The sequence below is a fragment of the Tiliqua scincoides genome, chromosome 1, assembly GCF_035046505.1.
Source record: "Tiliqua scincoides isolate rTilSci1 chromosome 1, rTilSci1.hap2, whole genome shotgun sequence".
In the NCBI taxonomy this organism is placed as follows: Eukaryota; Metazoa; Chordata; class Lepidosauria; order Squamata; family Scincidae; genus Tiliqua; species Tiliqua scincoides.
In genome coordinates this window covers 26,749,473-26,772,152 of record NC_089821.1, presented here as the reverse complement: position 1 = coordinate 26,772,152, position 22,680 = coordinate 26,749,473, and the positions used below count along the sequence as shown (strand labels likewise).

General features: G+C 46.0%; 1 protein-coding gene across 1 annotated transcript in view; it reads left to right on the top strand.

Moving 5' to 3' along the window:
• The first annotated feature begins 12,925 nt into the window (after nt 1-12,925).
• Nucleotides 12,926-22,680, top strand: part of CD82 (CD82 molecule) — a 72,451-nt gene continuing 62,696 nt past the window's right edge. Inside the window, exon 1 of the mRNA XM_066631470.1 lies at nt 12,926-13,048. The gene's annotated coding sequence lies outside the window, so the exon portion shown is untranslated. The remainder of the gene's footprint in view (nt 13,049-22,680) is intronic.

The window sequence follows — 22,680 nt, the reverse complement described above, 5'->3', positions numbered from 1 at the left end:
TCAGGGATGTGCCAGAGTCACAGCTCCGAGTCTCGAGTCAAATCTTGAGTCAGTGACACACATGACTCGAGTCCCCACAAGTTGTAAAATGGGCACATGTTTTTGCATCTTGAATCCGAGTCCTCGAATTGAGTCGCACATCCCTCAACATGTGGGCATTATTTTATGTGTGGACCAATATTGAATTATTTGAGACACCACACCTAGCTTCACATAGCACAATCCACAAACAGGCTGATGACTGTCCTTTTTCAAGTTCTGAGCGGCATCCATCTATAGTTTATGAGAAAGAAAAATAATTGGCTGTGGTAATAGTATTGGTAGAGGTGTTTGAAAACCATATTATTTACTTTACCCAGAAGTAAGCCCATTGTGTTCAGTAAGACTTAGGCAGTAATCCTGTCTTATTCACCAGAAACAAACACCTCTATGTATTAATCATATTCAAGCGTCATCATAGACTGCTGTCCACAACATACCTCATAATTGTTACACTTGATATCTAGTAGCATGGCAGTAGGTACAGTGATAATTGCTTTCTAGTATGAGGTGGTCTTTAATCATCCTTCATGCCACTTAACCATAGTACGCAGAATGTACATGAACTTGGTGGAATAATTGAGGCACAGGTTGATTATACAATGGATTGGAAGGCAATGAAATCTTTGCAATTTTTTTGTTTTGTTTTGTGAGATTGGACATTGTGGCCCAAATAGTGAACATATATTCAACTTACAGCCCAATTCTAACTAACTTTCCTGATGCAGCCATGTCAGTGGGGTTCCCTTACCTTGGGGCTGCATTTGTTCTCTTACCTAGAGCTGCACTGTGGCTGTCTTGGCACTGGAAAGTTGGATAGAATTGGGCTGCCAACTGAAGTAAATCAGCAGAGTTAAATGACTGCTACTGTCCAAGATTTGCCATGAGAATGTTGGCATACTGTGGTACCATTCTTGGGCCATGGATCTGAGAGTATAAAGGATCTCTAAACCTGAAATTTTAAGGATGAAACATGAAAGCTTTGAGAAAATAATTATCACGTCTCTGTCAAAAATAGCATTCATGATGGCTTGTAGTATATCACCATATAGAGTATAATAATGAATCTGTTTCTTTTGTTCCTAAACTGGTGCTCTGTGAAAGTTCTACTGTCTTTAAAAACAGAGCTTCGAGAACAGATTCAGCTTAGGGGGCAACCCTAACCTGCGCCAGTACAGCCAGACCACAGTGGCCTCTGCTGTATCCAGCACAGGTTAGGAGCCTGCTGGAGGTCACCTCAAGATAAGGAGATATTTTTCCCCTTACCCCATGTTGAGCCCCAGCCTGCCCTATTTGGATCTGTGACAGCTATTTAGATGGGCAGATCCAAATAGCCCGTTAGGCTAGGGTTAGGCTGTTGTGTGCACTGCTGTGGCTGATTCCACTCCCCAAGCCCAATCCTTCCCCGTGCTGGCCTCCCTTGCCCAAAAATGCCCCTCTCCACCCTGGAAGGTCCTCCTACCACCTCTCCCACCTCCTCTGTTGGCACAGGGGCTGGATCCAGCCCTATCAAGCCTCAGAATTTGTGACACTTGGGAACCGGCACAGGGGGCTTGCGCCAACTCAAATCCACATTAGGATTGGGCTGTTAACCACATTTCCTTCCCCCCTTTTTTGACACGAACTTTTAAAACGAATTTTCTTTCTCCAAAAGCAAGGTACAATATTATAAACTAAAAACATAACATTTAAAAAGTGATGTGCCTCAACATTAAAACCCAAATACATAAATGATGACTGCATAACGAGAATACTTTTTTGCATTAAAAAGAGGTGTCTGCACATTGGGGAACGAAGAAAAGAGTAAGCAAAATCACTTTACCCACATCTGTAATTTGTTCAGGGCTATAGGCTGTTTGACAAGCAGGGGGAAAGGTTTGCATTTTACACCTGCCTTTCTTGAGTGAATTTGTCATAAAAACAAGAAGAGGAGCACAAAATCAAACCACCAGAATCAAGATTTCGGTTACAGCTGGACCAGAGGGTACAAAACTCCACCTGCAGGGTGAGATAGCTTCCCCTTATATTTTTTATAATTAATTTCTGAAACGACTGCTTTCATTTGGATATTTCAGAGTGGATAGGGAGATGCTCTTTACACTCTCACATAACACCAGAACCAGGGGACATCCACTAAAATTGAGTGTTGGGAGAGTTAGAACAGACAAAAGAAAATATTTCTTTACTCAGCGTGCGGTTGGTCTGTGGAACTCTTTGCCACAGGATGTGGTGATGGCATCTAGCCTGGACGCCTTTAAAAGGGGATTGGACAGGTTTCTGGAGGAAAAATCCATTACGGGGTACAAGCCATGATGTGTATGCGCAACCTCCTGATTTTAGAAATGGGTTATGCCAGAATGCCAGATGCAAGGGAGGGCACCAGGATGAGGTCTCTTGTTATCTGGTGTACTCCCTGGGGCATTTGGTGGGCCACTGTGAGATACAGGAAGCTGGACTAGATGGGCCTATGGCCTGATCCAGTGGGGCTGTTCTTATGTTCTTATTTCATGTTCAAGAATAAATCCTTTTTTTAAGAATTGTATTGGCAACCTTCAGTCTCGAAAGACTATGGTATCGCGCTCTGAATGGTGGTTCTGGCACAGCGTCTAGTGTGGCTGAAAAGGCCAATCCGGGAGTGACAATCCCTTCCACACCGGGAGCAAGTGCAGTCTGTCCCTGGTCTGTCTCCCTGACTATGGGCCTTCCTTCTTTGCCTCTTAGCCTCAGACTGTTGGCAAAGTGTCTCTTCAAACTGGGAAAGGCCATGCTGCACAGCCTGCCTCCAAGCGGGCCGCTCAGAGGCCAGGGTTTCCCACTTGTTGAGGTCCATCCCTAAGGCCTTCAGATCCCTCTTGCAGATGTCCTTGTATCGCAGCTGTGGTCTGCCTGTAGGGCGCTTTCCTTGCACGAGTTCTCCATAGAGGAGATCCTTTGGGATCCGGCCATCATCCATTCTCACGACATGACCAAGCCAACGCAGGCGTCTCTGTTTCAGCAGTGAATACATGCTAGGGATTCCAGCACGTTCCAGGACTGTGTTGTTTGGAACTTTGTCCTGCCAGGTGATGCCGAGGATGCGTCGGAGGCAGCGCATGTGGAAAGCGCTCAGTTTCCTCTCCTGTTGTGAGTGAAGAGTCCATGACTCGCTGCAGTACAGAAGTGTACTCAGGACGCAAGCTCTGTAGACCTGGATCTTGGTATGATCCGTCAGCTTCTTGTTGGACCAGACTCTCTTTGTGAGTCTGGAAAACGTGGTAGCTGCTTTACCGATGCGCTTGTTTAGCTCGGTATCGAGAGAATGAGTGTCGGAGATCGTTGAGCCAAGGTACACAAAGTCATGGACAACCTCCAGTTCATGCTCAGAGATTGTAATGCAGGGAGGTGAGTCCACATCCTGAACCATGACCTGTGTTTTCTTCAGGCTGATTGTCAGTCCAAAATCTTGGCAGGCCTTGCTAAAACGATCCATGAGCTGCTGGAGATCTTTGGCAGAGTGGGTAGTGACAGCTGCATCGTCGGCAAAGAGGAAGTCACGCAGACATTTCAGCTGGACTTTGGAACAAAGTCTATTTTAAGAATAGGGAACAAAAATCCATGGAGGTTGAAAGTGGTAGTGCTCTACCCTTCACCCACCTGACATGCATACCCACACACCGCTCTGTCTGTCAGCCCAATCCTATGCATGTCTACTCAGAAGTAAATCCCCATTGTGTTAAGTTGGGCTAGCTCCTAGAAAATGCACCTCCCTGTACATAGGATTGCAGCCTGTGTCTATCAAAAAGTCCCCCTGGCTTAGATAGATTTTTAGAGATTACTATTAACCTATTTATGGTTTGATCCTCAGAAGAAAATCCCCCATAAACTACTATTACAAGTAGGATATATTATAGGTAATTTAAAAAGCAAAAGAAACAACTTAGAGCAGGGATAGGCAATGGCAACTGCTTTGTATAGGGTCAGACCCTTCCACTAGGGCTCCCCCAGCCATAATGTCATGGACCCCCCAACACACACTGGCCATAGAGGGTCTGAGGATTTTACTTAAGGACAATGTCCAACAGAAGCATTTTTCCAAGAGGAGAATGTTGGCAATAGAGCAGTGTAACAAGCTGGATAAATCATTGACTTGAACAGACCATACACAAATCTGTTTTAATTTTGCTCTGGACAGTTCTTTGGGGTTTTGAAAGCTACAGCTTTCAATGGGTTGGTTTGAGAAAAGATATTTCTATCATATGGAGTCCAGTCCTATTTATGTTTATCCAGTAATATGTCCTACTGAATTCAGTGGGGCTGATTTCCAAATAAGTGAGCGTGACTACAACCTTATTACCTGTATTTGTATAAATTAACAGCAGGGGAAGCCCAACCTGGGCCACACGGCCTGCACTGTATCCAGTACCAGTTAGGAGGAAGCTGGAGGTTTACTTGGGGTAAGGGGATATTTTTTTCCTTTACCCCATGTAAAGCTCCAGCCTTCTCAATGGGGCTACTCAGAATTGTGCCAGCTAAATTACTGGTGCAAATCAGAGCAGCTCTATAGAAAGCTGCCAGGGCCAGAAAGGGGATTAGGATACATGGAGGTGTCTTCCATTGATCCCACCTGCTCCCAGGCCCACCCCCATTTCACCCTCCCCATGCACATTAAAAACCTCCTCCCCACCTCTCTTCCACCTTCCCCAAACCCCTGAGCTGCTTGGCAAAGTATTCACCTCTACTGGCAGCCGAAGATCCAGATGCAGAACCAACGGGCCAGTGCAGGCCTTTCCACCAGTGCTGCTTGCTCTAGAGTAGTCGCAAAAGTGCTGTGACACTCTGCACTGGCAGAGTCCCAGTTAGGATGGCGCTGTAAGTTATGTGGCCAGAAATGTCATCATTTACTCTGGGGTATGCCTTTTGAAGTAAATGGGACTACATCAGGATAAAATATTCAAGCAATGATGCTTTGCATCAACATCTCTAGGATGAGACAACACCAAAAAGGGAGTACTGTACAATAACTTTAAAGCAGGAAAGGGAATCTAGATACTGAAGCCAAATAGGGAGGAAAGATGAAAAATAAAGATTGGTGCTTGAATTTGGCAAAAACATTAACCTTGACTTTATGTCCTTTCCAAACAACTGGCTTAACTCAACTGCTTCCTCTATTTTTTTATGAGAGATCCAGGAGACATATTATTGGAATTTCTGTTATAATTATTAATAAGTAATAGACATTCTAATAGCCCAGTTTTGTACCAAAGACAAAAATCAAGCACACTCATAACTCTTTTCTTCCACTGAAATCAATGGAATGTAGCATCATTTGGATTGCATCCAGTGTCTGTAGGACTTATATTTACTTATGAAAGGGAAAGTGAAGAGGGTCAAATCTCTCCAGTGTGCATGCATTTTATTTAAATCCACGATAACAGATGCTCAACTAGAAAGTATGCCACAAAATCGGAACGTCACCACTAGGTCCAGGAGGATGCCAGCGGGGCATAGAAGATGCAGGGCCCAATTGGAAACACTTTTGCAGGCCCCCCTCTAATTTTGCGGGGGGCCCTCTACTAATTTTTTTAGCTCTTCGCTTGAATGGAGTCAGACCAAGAAAAAAAGTCTGTTACTTCTGTACAAGTGGGTAGACTCCTGTACCTTTAATGGTTGTGCAGAATAGGCACTGGAAAATCAGCCAGAGGGAGGAGGGAGCCGGAACCCAGCCCGTACCGCTCCCCAACTCTTGCCAGTTGCTGCCCCATCCACAGCAGCCTGCTCTGGAGTGAGACGGGGAAGAGGACGGTGCCAGGAGGTGTGAGGGCAGGAAACGTGGTGCATGGCACCAATTTTGGGTCAACTAGAAGCAGTGGTGGGTGGGAACTGCTTCTGAAGTGACCCAATTTCAGGCCAATTGGAAGTAGCAGTGGTTGGAAAGGCAGTGTGGGGCCCCCACCATGTGCGGGGTCCAATTGGGTGAAATCTCCCCAATTGCCTAAAAACCAGACCTGGATGCCAGCATGGCTCACAAGGACACTGTCAATGGCAAGAAGAATTCCTTCAGAAAATGGAAGCCTTGTCCAAATGAGGAAAACCAAAAAGAAACCAGAGTGTGACAAAAGATTGTAAGCTGACAATAAGGAGTAGGAAAAAAAAACAGAGCACATAACTAAAATAGCAAGGCAAACAGTAGAAATTTCAAAAGCTGCCAGGCAGACATTTGAATCATTAGATAACAAGGAAATAGGATATGTGATTTCAGAGAAGCTGAATGAATTATTTGAATCTGTGTTCTCTACAGAAGACATAGGGCAGATACTGCAGCCTGACCTTCTTAGGGTGGGAGTCTGAAGAACTGGCAGCACAATCCTCTACTCAGCACAATGGATACTCAGAGGAAGTAGGCTGACTCCCATGAAAGTGTGTATATGATTGTAGCCTGAGTCAAGCTAGAATTGACAGGGCATGAGGTTCCAGAGCATACTAAAAATGAAAAAAAATTGTAGGTTCCAGGTGGCACCCACCCAAGGAACTCAAAAATGTGAAATTGATGAACTTCAGACAACAATATGTAACTTGTCCTTTAAATCAATTTCTGTGCCAGAGGACTAGATGATAGCCAGTGTAACACCAATGTAAACACTGGGCAGAAGTAGATGGAAGTCACTGGGACTGAGTGAAAATGACAGCCTTCATGCGCTCCAATGGTTTTGAACAGGGGTGCCCAAACGTCAGGCTGGGGGCCACTTGCGAACCTCAGGGACTCCAGCCCACAGGGAGTCCCCAGTCTTCAATGAGCCTCTGGCCCTTCAGAGACTTGCTGGAGCCCATGGTGGCCCGATGCAACTGCTTTCAGCATGAGGGCAACTGTTCGATCTCTTGCATGAGCTATGGGAGGATGGCTCCCTCCACTGCTTGCTGTTTCACCTCTGTGATGCAGCAGCAGCAGCGAAGGAAAGGCCAGCCTTGCTTTGTGCATGGCCTTTTATAGGCCTTGGGCTGTTTATTTATTTATTTATTTATTTATTTATTCAAATAAGCTCCATCTCTAATATATTCATTCATGCAAATTTATTCAAAAATTATTATTATTATTATTATTATTATTATTATTATTATTATTATTATTTTATTAATTTGTACCCCGCCTTTTTGCCCGACGGGCACACAAGGCGGCTTACAACATTTTAAAAAATACAACATTAAAAACAATTAACAGCAATTTACATAGTTAAAAAAATCTAAAAACAAACAAACCCCATGGATTTTCATATAAAAGCAAGAACGCCAGCCAGCCTGTCAACAATTAAAAGCTTTTTGAAATAAAAAGGTCTTCAGTCCACGCCGAAACGTTAGCAACGAGGGAGCAGTTCTCAGTTCTAAGGGGAGGGTATTCCACAGTTCGGGGGTCACCACCGAGAAGGCCCTCTTCCTGGCCGCCGCCCCTCTCACATCTCTTAGTGGTGGCACAGTCAAAAGGGCCCCCCCAAATGATCTAAGAGCACAGGCAGGATTGTAGGGAAGGAGGCGGTCCCTCAAATACCCCGGACCCGAGCCATAGAGGGCTTTAAAAGTCAAAACTAGCACCTTGAATTTGGCCCAGAACAGAACTGGCAGCCATTGTGGCCGCTGGAGCAACGGCTCGACAGAGTCAAACCAAATCAAAATGATGTGATTTAAAACAAGTGGTGCTAACACTAGGCTGGAATATATCACTTTTAGAGACTTCTTTGTACAAGATGAGTAAATGTCCCCCCTCAGGCGTCTCTTTTCTAGTTGCTCTCTTTTGCAACTTTTCCATTTCCACTATGTCCTGTTTGAGATGTGGTGACCAGAACTTAACACAATACTCCAGGTGTGGCCTTACCATTGATTTTTACAACTGCATTATAATATTAGCCGTTTTGTTCTCAATACCTTTTCTAATGATCCCAAGCATAGAATTGGCCTTTACTGCCGCCGCACATTGGGTCGACACTTTCATTGACCTGTCCACCACCACCCCAAGATCTCTCTCCTGATCTGTCACAGACACCTCAGAACCCATTAGCCTATATGTGAAGTTTTGGTTTTTTGCCCCAATGTGCATGACTTTACACTTACTTACATTGAAACGCATCTGCCATTTTGCTGCCCATTCTGCCAGTCTGGAGAGATCCTTCTGGAGCTCCTCACAATCACTTCTGGTCTTCACCACTTGGAAAAGTTTGGTGTTGTCCGCAAACTTAGCCACCTCACTGCTCAACCCTGTCTCCAGGTGATTTATGAAGAGGTTGGAAAGCACCAGTCCCAGGACAGATACTTGGGGCACACCGCTTTTCACTTCTCTCCATTGTGAAAATTGCCCATTGACACCCACTCTCTATTTCCTGGTCTTCAACCAGGTCTCAATCCAGGAGAGGACCTGCGCTCTAATTCCCTGACTGTGGAGTTTTCTCAGTGGCCTTTGGTGAGGGACCGGGTCAAATGCCTTCTGAAAGTTCAGATATATAATGTCCATGGGTTCTCCCGTATCCACATGCCTGTTGACCTTTTCAAAGAATTCTATAAGGTTTGTGAGGCAAGACTTACCCTTTACAGAAGCCATGCTGAAGGCGTTGGACCTTCCCTTTCAACCTCCTTCTAACCAGCCTCCTCATTTGAGGGAAGTCTGCTCATCGGAAGTCAAGGGTTTTTGTGAGTGTCCCAGTATTCTTCCCCCGACACGCATGTTGAAACGGATCGCAGCATGATCACTGTTCCCCAATGGCTCAGTTACATTGACATCTCTAACCAGGTCCTGAGTACCGCACAATATTAAATCCAGAGTCACCTGTCCTCTGGTGGGCTCCATGACTAGTTGCTGTAAGGCACAGTCATTTATATGACAGGTTCTGACCCTCTGCAGGTTCTGTGGCATGTGTTTAATGTGCCTATGTATGCACAAATGTATTTACAGAACCATTCCTCCATGGTCTATGTGACTGTCAATGTATATACAGTTGTGCAAGCATAATAAAGACAAACGGATGGATGCAAAGAGGTCAGGGATAGAGACCACTGCTGTGACTTTGTTCCTCCTCCACTCAAAGCATAGATAGCTCTGAAGTCAAAATAAGGTCAAGTGTGTCAGCACATGTACGCATGAGTATCAGATGATACCTCCAACCAGCCCACTCACCATGTGATGAGGGTAGCAGGCAAGGCTTCTGCATAATTGTGTGGTGTGCAAACTGATCTCTCTGTGTGTGAAATATGGTTCAATCTACATTCCATGATATTCTGTGAAACAAGTACATTCACTTCCTCATTATTTGGTGGGTGGGACCAGTTGGACATATAAGCCAAACAACCTCAAGAAGATATTCTATTACAGTTAAATGGGGGGGGGTAGCATCACAGTGCCAGGTCCCCCCCCCCCCCCCCGCCAATCATAAGAACATTTGAAGGCTTTTGGAAAAAAGAACAGTTTAATAAGGTTCACTTGAAAAGAATGGGCATACTTTAGAAGAGCTTTTATAAAATTCCCCCCACCCAAGGTGATCAGTTATTTATTAATTTTTTTAAATGTATGTCTCACTTCCCAACTCCAGTTGGAGGTGTCTAAAGTGGCTGACAAAACCACCAGAACAAAAATGCCTGAAAAGGGCTGGACTTTCAGCCAGTCCAGTTTCACCTATTAATGTTATACCTATGTGGAGAGGAAACCGAATGCTTTCCACATGCGCTGCCTCCAATGCATTCTCGGCATCACCTGGCAGGACAAAGTTCCAAACAACACAGTCCTGGAACGTGCTGGAATCCCTAGCATGTATGCACTGCTGAAACAGAGACGCCTGCATTGGCTCGGTCATGTTGTGAGAACGGATGATGGCCGGATCCCAAAGGATCTCCTCTATGGAGAACTCGTGCAAGGAAATCGTCCTACAGGTGGACCACAGCTGCGATACAAGGACATCTGCAAGAGGGATCTGAAGGCCTTAGGAGTGAACCTCAACAGGTGGGAAACCCTGGCCTCTGAGCGGCCCACTTGGAGGCAGGCTGTGCAGCATGGCCTTTCCCGGTTTGAAGAGACACTTGGCCAACAGACTGAGGCAAAGAAGGAAGGCCCATAGCTAGGGAGACAGACCAGGGACAGACTGCACTTGCTCCTGGTGTGGAAGGGATTGTCACTCCCGAATTGGCCTTTTCAGCCACACTAGACGCTGTTCCAGAACCACCTTTCAGAGCGCGATACCATAGTCTTTTGAGATATAGTCTTTCAAGACTGAAGGTTGCCAACAATGTGTTACCAAATTCAGGCCTACAGACCACATTTAGCCCACCAACACACAGACCATTTCTAATGGGCTGCCCCGCCAGTGGAATGCATGTAACATGCTGGCTGTCACAAAGCAACTGTAAAACATGCTCTGGCAGAGTTCCTGCGGGATCATGTGTGCCGGTGGGAAAACGTGCACCCGCAGATTGATAGAGACCCACCGGAGAAGGTAAGCCCGTGCAGGGGAGTCGAACAGTCTGGAGAAGAGTGCAACAGGGGAGGGCTGGGCAGAATGGGGGCAGGAAGGAGGGCAGGATTGGTGGTGGTGACGCACCTGTATCCCAACACCCTTCCCAGGTTTGATCCACCTTCCTGGCTTGATGTGGTCTTGCACCAGTGATCAAGCTGGTGCACGTCCAAGTTGACCCATAGTGACTGTTGGGGCTTAACCAGGGTAAGCAGAAATGCCCCCTTATCCCTAAGAGTCTTGCAGCAGCCAAAGGACAGAGCTGACCGTCTGGCTGGACCATTGGGTCTAGTGGCATTACAATGATTCTTCTTGTTCTGCCACCATCCCCACCCACTGGCCCGTCCACCACCAAGCACTTCTTCCTCCTGCTGTACGAAGTGATCCCTGGCCTAGGCCACTCTCACCGAGATCCCGCCTGAGAGAAAGAGACAGCAAGCAGCAAATACACCCCTCCTACAGTGAGAATTCTCAACAGTTATGTACAAAACGTTGATATTATTTTCTGTCACTCCAGCCCACCATAAGAGCTATGGCCCAATAAATTGTTCTGATGTTCTGGCAGTGCAGGGTTCTTTATGGCTGTCACAAAATACGACATGCCATTCATTGTGGCCAGGCTGCTGCGAAAAGCAGCGAGTGGATGCAGCTGCATGCCAGTAGCCTGGAAAACAGACTAGGTGCTGGTAAGTCAGCAAAGGGGGTAGGAGGTAGAGAGGCAGGGATGGGCAGAATGGGGAGAAGATCAAATTGGGGCCAGGAAGGGGGCAGCAGCACTGCCAATATCCTATCCCCCTTCCCAATCCACCTTCTCAGGTTCACTTGAACTGCCTTGAACTCCTTGAACTCCTGCCAGCTAAATCGCTGCAGCAAGTATGAGAAGACCCATGCAGGCCAGGGATTGATCCCCAGGCCAGATAACAAGTAGTGTAGCTAGAGGGGGGCAAAACAGTAAGTACTGCAGGTGCTGCAATGGACCTATGTAAGTGGCCCCTCCCGATTTCCAACAGAGCCATTCCTGGCAGTGATGGCAATGCACAAGCAGTGGATGACCCACACTGCATTTCCTGCATGTTGCTGTCACTGTCCAGAATGGCTCCACTGGAGAGTGTGAGGGGACACTTACACAGGCCTGTTGCAGCGCCTGCAGTACTTACTGTCCCCCCCCCAGCTATGCTATTGCAGAGAACAAATGTTCCCTTACTCGGAAGAGACCTTTGCAATGCAGCATGCGCACAGGTGGCATGGCTGCATTGGTGGGGAGAATTTGATAGGATTGGGCTGTCAGTAATGTCACTTTGGAAAGTGTGGGATCACAGCTCCAAGCTCACCTCGTTTGCAGGTGAGGCAGCTCCACCCCATTTACATGCATTCATTAGAACGTTTGTAGGGTTGAATTCAGGTACAGCCTGACATTTTTAAACGTGCATTTACCAGCATGATAGTCCTATGTGGAGTTCTTGTGGCTACAACCCTATCCCCACTTTCCTGGGAGTAAGCCCATTGACTAAACTGGCACTTACTTCTGAGTAGACATGCATAGGATTGGACTCTGAGGCTACAATCCTATCCACCCTTACCTGGCAGTAAGTCCCATTGACTATAATGAGACTTACTTGTGAGTAGACATGCCTAGGATTGGGCTCAAAGGCTGTAATCCTATCCACCCTTACCTGGGAGTAAACCCCATTTACTCTAATGGGACTTACTTCTGAGTAGACATGCATAGGATTGGGCTCAAAGGCTGTAATCCTACCCACACTTTCCTGGGAGTAAGCCCCATTGACTATGATGGGACTTCTGAGTAGACATGCATAGGATTGGGCTCAAAGGCTGCAATCCTGTCCACACTTTCCTGGGTGTAAGCCCCATTGAGTTTAATGGGGCTTACTTCTGAGTAGACATGCACAGGATTGGGCTCGAAGGCTGCAGAAAACACTGCTCTGAATACATGCACCGAACAACTGAGCATGGGACCGGGCTGCCAGGATCGCAGTCGCAGGGGGCGCTTCCTTGGAAGGTAGACCTCCTTGGAAGTGAGCATGCACTGGATAGGACAGCAGGAGTCATACCTGTACACCTGCAGTCGTTCAGTGTTCATTACTCCAAGGGAAAGCCTGGAAGAACCTGATTGAAGCCATTTCCACCCAACGTTGCGTATACGCAACAGGGATCAAATGCGTGCACCTGTGGGTTGGGCAGAAGTGGGTTTAAGAAGGGAGGGGGTTGCTCACTCCGGATCTGCAGCACTGAAAGCGGAGGAGGGACCAGAAGATGCAAAGCCTCCTCCTCTTCTGCTGCTGGTAGCTTGGGCAGCGCTGCCTCTCGGCGTCGGGCAGGCAAGGGTTAAGCGGGCAAGGCGTCTCTGGGCTGCCCCAGGGGGTTGGCCGTGGCCGCTGCTGACTCCTCCCGATCGGCGCAGAAAGCAGCGGTAGCAGCTGAGCCTGGGAAGCCAAGCCAAGCCCCAGCCACATCGACTGCATTCTCCGGACCACGCACGCCTCGCGACCGAGCTCTGCGAAGGGCTGGAAGGGCTCCCCTTGCAGGTAACCCAGCGATGCGCTCCGCTCCGCTTGGGGGGCGATCGGAGGGGGGGGGGAATGAGTTGCACTGGTGGGGGCGCTTGGCTGTTGCTTTTCCCCCTTGGGGGCTGCTCTGGAGTAAACCTCTCTCCTTCCCCCTTCCTGGCACAAGCCTGTCTACTCAGAAGTAACTCCCACTGTGTTCAGTGGTGCTTACTCCCAGGAAAGTGTACATAGGATTGCAACCTGACAGCCCAATCCTATCCAAGCTTTCCTGGGAGTAAGCCCTATTGACTCTAATGGGGCTTACTTCTGAGTAGATCTATATATAGGACTGGGATCTTTTTCTTTCGTCGCTCCGGATTGGGTTTGCCCCCCCCCTTCCCTTGGTTCAGATCCTGTTGAATCCTGGCGCAGTAGCAAGGCGGCGGCAGGCTCATATGGGTCGGGGGGGCCGCCCTGGCTGATTCCCCCCCCCCGGTTTCCTTTGCCTGCATTTCTCCCCAATCCAGATGCTGTTAAGGATTTGCTTGCTTCCCTATAGACATCTGAAAAAGGAAATGTGTGCTGCCCCAGAAGCTGAAAATGGGGGGGACGGACCCATTTCTGAGTAGCAATCATGTAAAACTTGCCTCTGGCCTCTGCTGGCTTTCTTTTTATCAATCTCTGTCCTGTCCTCCCATAACCAAATCATCATCATCATCACCATCTCTTCTCCCCCCCCCCCCATCTTCACTTTGGCATTGGCTGGGGGCAAAGGCTTTCTGGTGCCCTTCAAGGAGATTTGCATTTGGGGGGTGGGACTGCATGTGGGATAGAGATATTGCTTCTTTTAACAGCTGTATAACAGGCAGAAGTTCAATAGGTGAAGGTTTTCTTTCCAGTATAGGGAAGGGAGGGGAAAGGGGCTTTCCAGGTAGAGGCTGTTGGCTTAAAAGCAGAGGAAGACTTCCGCACTCCAACCAGAAACAAAGTTCCCCCTCCCACATGGAATACAGTGAGTTTCCCTTTAATACTGCAGTTGCATTCAGTCTGCACATTAGTCTTGACTATGGTGTGTGGCTGTGGCTGTGGCTGTTGTCAAAGCACGGATTGCTGTGACACACACACAAAAATGTGGCTCTTTAGTCAGAAGGCTGCATGCAGTCCAGCATGTGGGCCAGGCTAATTCTGGCCCACTGATGCCGAAATGTGGGCTTCTCCAAAGATGAATGGAAAGACGTCATCCCTGTCTTGAGGTTATGTGTGTGCCAGCTGTCAGATGCAGATGAGGCGAGGGGAATAGCGCAGCTGTGTTGTTGGTGTCCTCAAGACTGCAAAGTAGAGGACCTAGCACTTGGCATGGAGAAAAGCTCTGCGCATAAGGTGACAACTGGTTTCCTGCAAGCTCTTTCTTGGAGATGGGGAATAAACCTCAAAAGAGGCATTGTAGGCATTCTTTGTAGCAGACTAAAGAGGAGAGATGTATAAAGCAGAACCCATCTGAAAGCAGTAGAAGCCAGTTGTGCATTTTTTTTTACTGCACTTGCCAACTTGTAGTGCTTTGCTTCCAAGACTGCACATAGCAGCAGTTAAACGACTGCCACAGTGATGAATGGTTTTATCCATAAACCGTGCCTCGGTGATTAAGTGGCTTCAGTGACAGCCCCGGTGATGGGTGATACTTGGCGCATGCTGTGGGTTCGTATGTGTGACGCGCACAGCAAGAGAAACTTAAGCTTATTGGGATTTGTCATGGAAAAGGAGCACTGTGTACATTCTGTAGCTGGTTCAGAAGGCTGTCTTGTGTAGGAATGCAACAGCTGCAATCAATGTGTTGCCAAGTCTCTAGCATCAGGCTGTGCTATGGGCATGTGAACATCACCATTGGATCCCAGAAGCTAGTTAGAGGGAGAAGTCTACAGAATCAATTTTTTGTCATTGTCTAACTTATGGACAGGGCCCAATCCTGTCCAACTTTGCTAATGCCAACACCAGTGAAACAATTGTTCCCTTACCTTGCAGAGATTTCCATAACTGCCCCTTCACTGCAGAAAGCAGTGCATGCCCTGTTGGCACAGCTGCATCAGTGCTGGAAAGTTGAATAGAATTGGGCCTTTTGTGCTCTAGTCCTTGTCCCAGAACCACTGAGAGGAACTTCATCAGGGTTACAAAGTTTCTCTTAGGCCCTTTTCATTCTTCCTTCAAATGTGAATTTGGCTCCCAGGCCCCCTTTTGATCCTGGGCCCAGGGATGACTGACTGACACACACACACACACACACACACACACACACACACACACACACACACACACACCCCTCTCTCGGAGTGTGCTAAAGGATGGTAAGTGACAGTGCCATGCCTCATCTGGTCAGACAAACATACAGACCAGTGTGCCAGGAAGTCAAAATACAGTTCCTTCATCTACCAATCCGAATTGTCTGGTGGTTATTGCTGGTCAAGGTTGATACCCAGTGCCTTCCAGTTACTTATGGGAATTGTCCATGTGTGACTCTGCTGGGGACATAAGGATGTACTGGTGCTAGTATAATTAGGAGAATTCTTGTTGAAATATTTTGTAGTGGGAATCTCTTGATAAGTAGAATTTGGAGTGGAAAAGGAGTTGTCTGGCAAACTACATAGTTCTTCAGTTTTTTGTGCTGGTTCAGTATGTAATAGGGAGAGGTTTACTTTCCTAGCAGTGTAATCCTGTGCCTGTCTACTTAGAAGTAAGTGTCGTGTTGCAGGAAAAGGGTATATAGCAGTTGTTCCCAAACTTGTCCCGTGGTCACAACACCCTGCAGTCATGGTGGCACCATTGCCTGGCTCTCTCAGAGGCTGCCATCTCAAATCACATGAGATTGCACATGATTCAAGATGGCAGCACCTGGGAAAGCTGGTGAGAAGATGCTGCCGTGGATATCCCACAGCGCCCCTGTGAGTTTACCATGGCACCCTTTGGCTTTGTGACACCCAGTTTGGGAACCACAGTTATACAGGATTGCAGCTTAGGCTACTCCTAGTTTTGTTTTGTTTTTGTTTTGACTCTTGCTCAATGAATACACTTTAGCATCTTTAATAAAGCATGTCTAGTTCCATCAGCCTCTCGCTTGTGGTGTATTGTAATTCCAGATAATATGTGATGATGGGAGTGTTGTGAGTATGGCAGATTGCGATTCCAATGAGTAGAAGACATGGCTGTTTGGATTCCAAGCACTGTTTAAGTTGCATGTGTTCTTCTAGTTCAGGGGTCTCCAAACCCTGGCCCATGGGCCAGATGCAGCCTGTGGTGAGCATCTATCCAGCCTGTGGCCAGCCTCTGATCCCCTGAGAGCCTCTGGCCCATTCAACTGAACTCAACTGGAGCTGTGCTCCAGTCACATCCAGAGGGTGTTCTGAGGGCCTTCTCAGAATGCCTTCTGAAGGCCTAAAATCATCAGTTCCTAGTTTTCCCCAAAACAACTGGAAGTAACTTTTTGTGCCCACTGAAGACCTTAGAAGGTGGCCGTCAGAACACACTCCAGGTGCTTCCTGTGATGTGCTGGTTCTGAGGAATTTAGTAAGCTGCTTGAGAGGTGGGGGAACGGGGGTCCGTTTGACTATGCGCTTTACTTCTGTGGTGTGTGTTGGTTCTTGGAGAAATCCTGGAAATTTAAACCCATTTGTTCATCTAAGTTCCATCTCTAATGTATTTATTTAAATTATATATTGAAAAATATTTTTTCTAGTCCTTGACACCATGACAGATATTTGATGTGGCCCTCTGGTCAAAAAGTTTGGAGACCCCTGTTCTAGTCCAGGGTTCTATACCATCTAGGCCAGGGGTAAATACCATCTTACTTCCTTGCTAGCTTACACTCTCCATTTCGTGAATTTATGTGTTTTCTTCTACAGTTGTCTGAACCTTGAACATACTAGGCTGTTATCTGTCTCTCATTCAGTTAATCTTTCACCATGTGTTATGTTTGTAACACGTTGCATTGTATCTGATTTGACATCTTGCACTGTGTTATGTAGGTTTGAACTGACTTGTACAAGTGGAACGTTAGCTTGGATTTGAATGAAGAACTTCCTCTACTTCTCATTTTTTGATATTGTATATCCTGATACTTTGCTGAGAACTTGGTGTGCACAGTAACAAAGCTGAAGTCGAAATGTCTAGAACTAACGGCTGGCGGTCTGCACCATTGTATATTCTTGCTTGGACACTGGCTGGATGCTTCAAAAGGCCTCCCTATTACAGTAGTAGTGTGTGTTGGGTCTCCCCCCCAATAATGCAGCTTGAATTGCAAATACAGTTTTGACGGATATCCTCTTTGTACTACTTTGGAAATGTTCATTAGGTGGAGTACTTAATGGACACAAATTGTTACAATAAACTCCAGGATAGTCCCTATAAATCACCATAAATTCATCAACAACAAAACACTAGTCCATCTAGCTAGTCAGAATGTTAGCCCGAGATTAGGTTATCTATATGCATGCAGAGAGATGCGTTAAGCTGGTTCAGAGCCCAGTGGAGAAGTTGAACTTGGACTTGACAGCAGTAGCAGTTGTAGCAGATGCGTTTTAACAGGCGGGGGGGGGGGAAGAGGGAAGCAACATGAAAAGTAACACCCCTATGGCTATGTTAATATCAGATGCAGCTTCAAGCCAATTCTGAGTGCAAAAGCTGGTGATCTCTCAAGAGCTACTTCATTTACAGTTTGAACTTTTTCCTCATGTCTGAGAAGAGAAAGGGATCCATAGTACTTCTGGAGTGTTGCGTGTGTCATTAAACAGAAAATGAGTTGCTGTTTCTAGCCCAGTTACTATTAATACTAGGTAATAATAGTTACTAATATTAGAAATATCAGTGTGAACAGATTTTTTTTCCTCTTATTTGGGAGAGGAGAGAGGAGGTAAACTCTTGACATTTTGATGTCAAGAATTCACATGAATGTAGAGTGGCCCAAGGATCCTGGGAAGTATTTCTTAATATACCTGAACATTTGATTTGGATATTTCTTTTTTTTATTGTGCAGTGTAAATCAACATGTGTGTGCCACAACAAACAATTATGCTCCAGTTAACACAGGCCTAGTTCACGCAATTGTTCATATAACTATTTTCTATTTCACTTTCACCTCATCAAGGTTCAAAAGTCATATTGTGGGATGTGCCCTGATCACAAAAGGTATTTGGGCCTTGCACAGCTTCTAAGTCTCATTAAGCACCTGGCATCCTGCTTAGAAGGCAATTGGCTTTTACCCTGTGACATGCTTTATTTTCTGTCTCCAATGATTGAGCACAGCAGTCAGGATTCTGGTTCAGGTGTGGAAATGCTGCTACCTGAAGCATATAGTCCAGTGACTCTTGGGCATTTGCCCTCCTTGTCTCTTCTTCTTTTCAATCTTCTGTATCTACTCTCATTTCTTTTACCCCCCCCCCCCAATCTAGAGGAGGGGTCTGGTGGTGCCTGAGATGCTGACTCGGTAATAATCATCATCTTCACAAAATACCATCATTGGGGGGAAAAAAGTATGAAAGACAAATGGTGGGGTCAGTGGAATGATGTGGAACAAAGAAAGCTGCCTTAGACAACGCATAATGTGCCTTTTCAAACTGTGAAGTGTGCTTGGTATGCAGTAAATATCACTGGCCCTGGAAGGGGTGGCCTCACTACAGCAAAGGAATGGGTAATGAGAGGATGGGATGAACCTTTTGAAACATACTTGGACCCAAATCTTAGATCCTAGATCCAAACTGACCATTTCAACCTTTTCTGAGACTGTGGGTGAAAGTATGATGTCCACACCAGTTTTAGAACTACATTGCAGGATAAAGGAAGGAACAGTTGACATTGCTACTACAGAATGTGTGAGGAGTACAGTGGGTAAAACTCATCATGTGAAATGAGAAGGGGACAAACTGCTCAAATATATACATATATGGTGTATGTATATATATATATATTTTCCTCTCCAGCCGTACCTCCTTTCTTTGTCCCTGGGCATATGTGCATGCTGAGTCCTCCTTGAATTCAGAAATAATAGATCTGAAGGTATAGGCTACTTCACAATTCTACAACATTGGGAAGATCCAATATTGTACACTTTTTCTGGGTGTCAACTGAAGGGGTTGAGTACATGCTGTGGGATCCACTGGGATGTCCTTTGAATTACTGATGCACAGTGAAAAGATTAATTCAACATTGCAGTGCTTGTTTTTCTTCTTGAAGCAGAGCCCCACTTCCGTGCTGCATCTGTGTGAAGTAGAGAGCTCTGTAGGTGGTATGTAAGAGATGGTGATATAGCGTCTGTGGTTTTATTGTCTATGTTTCCTCTGATCCTCTGTGATTTCAATGCAGATTATCAGCGTTGTGAGATGAGGTGGCAAATGCTCATCCACTGTTCTGTTATCTCTGGCATGTGAACTGCAGTTTAGTTTTAGGATGTTGCATGAATGAGGCCCAGCTGCATTGTAGGCAAATGTTCCACGGAAGGCCAGCCAAAGGTTTCCTCAAACTGTGTGTCCATTACCTCTCCTATTCCTGTGTTTTCAAGGGTGGCATATCTGACTTCCACTACATAGAAAAATTGTCCTGGGAATGAAACCAGAGATCATCTCAGCCCTTTTAGGGTCAGAACTCAAGCTGGCTTTGGCTGCTGCTCTGACTATTGTGTGCTGAGCCCTCTGAAGGCCAGCCAAGGCTATACCTAATAAAATCCATAAACATTTCCTGTGTATTCAGTTCTCTGACTTAGATCAACAATTTAAGGGTATTGGCTGGAAGGGAGCTTCTCTATTTTTAACAGCAAGGTGGTGATTGTTCAGAGGTTGAAGGAGCTTGTCTGTTTTTGTGCAAAAGACTTCAAGCACCCCATCCTTTCAGGATGCTTATAGCTTAATTCCTTAATTATCCTTCCGTACTGAAGTGCTAAATACCTACAACTACATTTCTGCATGTTCTTCCACTTGTATCTATTCTTTGTTTGTTCTTTCTCTCCCCTGTTGAAATTTAGCATAAGCTGTTTGAGTAAGGACCTGTCACTTAGCTTGCTTTTATTAACATTATTAATTTTATTATTAACAGTATTTATATACCGCTATTCAACTAAAAGTTCACAAAGCGGTTCACAGAGAAAAATCAAATAACTAAATTGCTTTTCCTCTGTAAAGTGCTGTGTACAGGTGCAGCCTATTTATCCATGGATTTTTTGAGATTTGTCTCAACACAAATGGGGTAGGGGTACAGAAAGTCACACACACCTTTGCCTCCTTTGCCCTGCACTGGCTGGCGTCTTGCTCTGTTTCCAGGCAGTGCAAAACACTGGGCTGGCCCCATGGAAGAGGTTCCCCTTGCAAGGAACAGTAACATTCCTTGAGTCCCTGAGCCAGCCAAGGGTGAAGAGGTGGGTGGAAAACCAGAACACTTAAGCAGTGTAAGGGTGTAAGCAGAACACGTGCAGTGAGGTGGAGCTCTCACTCACACATATGGGCAGGTGTGGTAGCAACAGAGGGGATTGCTTTAAAAAACCCAGGGAGTGTTTGCCAAATTTTCCCCCAGATGGTGCAGGTGCGACACAAGCAAGCCTTCCCACCAAGCAAAGCATGAGATTTAGCCTATAATCCTCTCCACACTTTCCTGGGAGTAAGCCCCATTGACTGGAATGGGACTTACTTATGAGTAGAAACACATAGGGATGGACTCTTAAAAGCTTAGCATTCCAACTGTGAAAGAAACTGGGCAGCTGGCAAAGGGGCGGGCTCAGGAGGGGGGAGGCAGGAGCGGATTGCTTTAAAAAACCCAGGGAGTGTTTGCTGAATTCCACCTCTCCTGCTCCAGCAAGCCTTCCCAAGCAAGCTTTAGGGCTGGACTCTTAAAAGCTCAGCAGGATGGCTGGCAACGGGAGGGCTGAGTATGGAGGGGAGGGGATTGATAACAGCTGCCTTAGTGTCCTTCCATCCGGAAGTGTCAGGCTGCAGCATGCTTGTGGAATTTAGCACAACGTGTTTTTTGTTAATCGTGCTGAGTCATGGAATGGAACTAAAGTGGATAAATAGGCTTCACCTGTATACTGGTGTCATACAAATAAGCTTGTTGAGTACAAGGAAGTACTGTAAACAGAGCTAGTTCTGCTCTATAGGAGAATTGGTCCTATAAGATAGCATAACAGGCTCTCTCAGCTAAACCTCCTTCACAGCTGGACCTGCCTGAAGTGCAGTTGTGGGTTATCAAGGGAGCTTCTAATAGGAATTCTTCCTGGTGTGCTCTTTTCTAAGTAGAGCACCTTCATTTCCCAACTAGTGTTCCCAACTTAGTTCTATAATTTTGTATCAAAATCATTACCTCTGGGTGTAGAGTAACATGTGGAAGTATATGGAGCCATTAGTTGTATAGCTAAGAACTATTGGGACTCTGAGAATCCTGGCATCTCCAAGACTGTTCTTGCAAGATCAGGCCCAGTAAATAAAAGCTTCACCTTGGACAAAGGCACTTTGCCTGCAGAAGCTCATTATAGCTAAGATGCTGCACGATGGCTTTATATGGTTGCTATTATGATGGTTTATGGCTGTCCTCAGTGTTTTGTTTTTCATCCAAGTGAGTTTTTGGTGACTGTATGTCCAAAACAGAGGCGATGAGAACACTATCTCCCCAATTTCGAATACCGTACTGGGGGAAAGAATCTAGCTCTCTTTCTTCCACCTTACCTTGTCCTGGTAAATGTTTTGTTCCTATTTGGTAAGAGAAATTATACCTTGTCTCAGTCTTGGGAGCAAATTTGATGGCATTCAAATGCTATCAAATGGCAAAGAATGCTGAGCATTCTTGAGGAATTATTCTGCTTATTCTTTGTCCTTGGGGAGCATCAGCACATCCCTACTCTATAGCCCTTATAAGATGTACCATCAGAGTGCATATTTAGGATGTGCTTACCTTATGAAGATGAACTCATACCTGTGTGATGCCCATACTCCAGGATGTGCATGCCTTCCAGTAAATTGTATGTGTACAATTTTGGGTGGTTATGTTGGGAGAATCCTGAATGCTTTGGACCTGGCATGTGTTCATGACTGTCAAGTATATTATAACGAAGCCCCCTTTTGACAAATTCTGTACCCTACATACAGACTTCCATGATTTTGCTTGCCATGGTGCTACTGTATGATGAGCATTCCTCCCAGTCTTTGATGTGATCAGGGATTGTCCTGAAAGATGCTGATGATCCCTTTGGCAGGGAATCGTGGGCGTGATATAGTGTGGATGCTCTGCTACCAAGTCATCCTTTTTAGAGAGCCTGGACCAAACAAAAAAGTCCTACTCTTTTCTTTCTTCCTCATGAGCAGGAAAGGGATGTGGGGCTGATTAGCCACTGCTAATTTGCAGTGTGCTGGAGTGCCTTGACAGAGCAGTGGTTAGACATACTCTCTCCCTCCTATCTGCTGTTTTCTTTTGAATGGGAAAAGCATGATTTGTGTCTGATGTCCTCTGCAAAGTGTCAGCTCCTTTGACCTGGTGACAAAGGCCAAACCAAGAACGTTAAACTGGCTATTCTTACATATTCTGCCCCAAGAAAGCACAGTTTTGTGCTCTGAAATAACATGCAAGTTGCATGTGTGTAGGAAGCTTCTGAATTCTGATTATTCAGTTTCTGCAGGTATTTATCAAGTACTTGCAGCAAGGAAGAATGA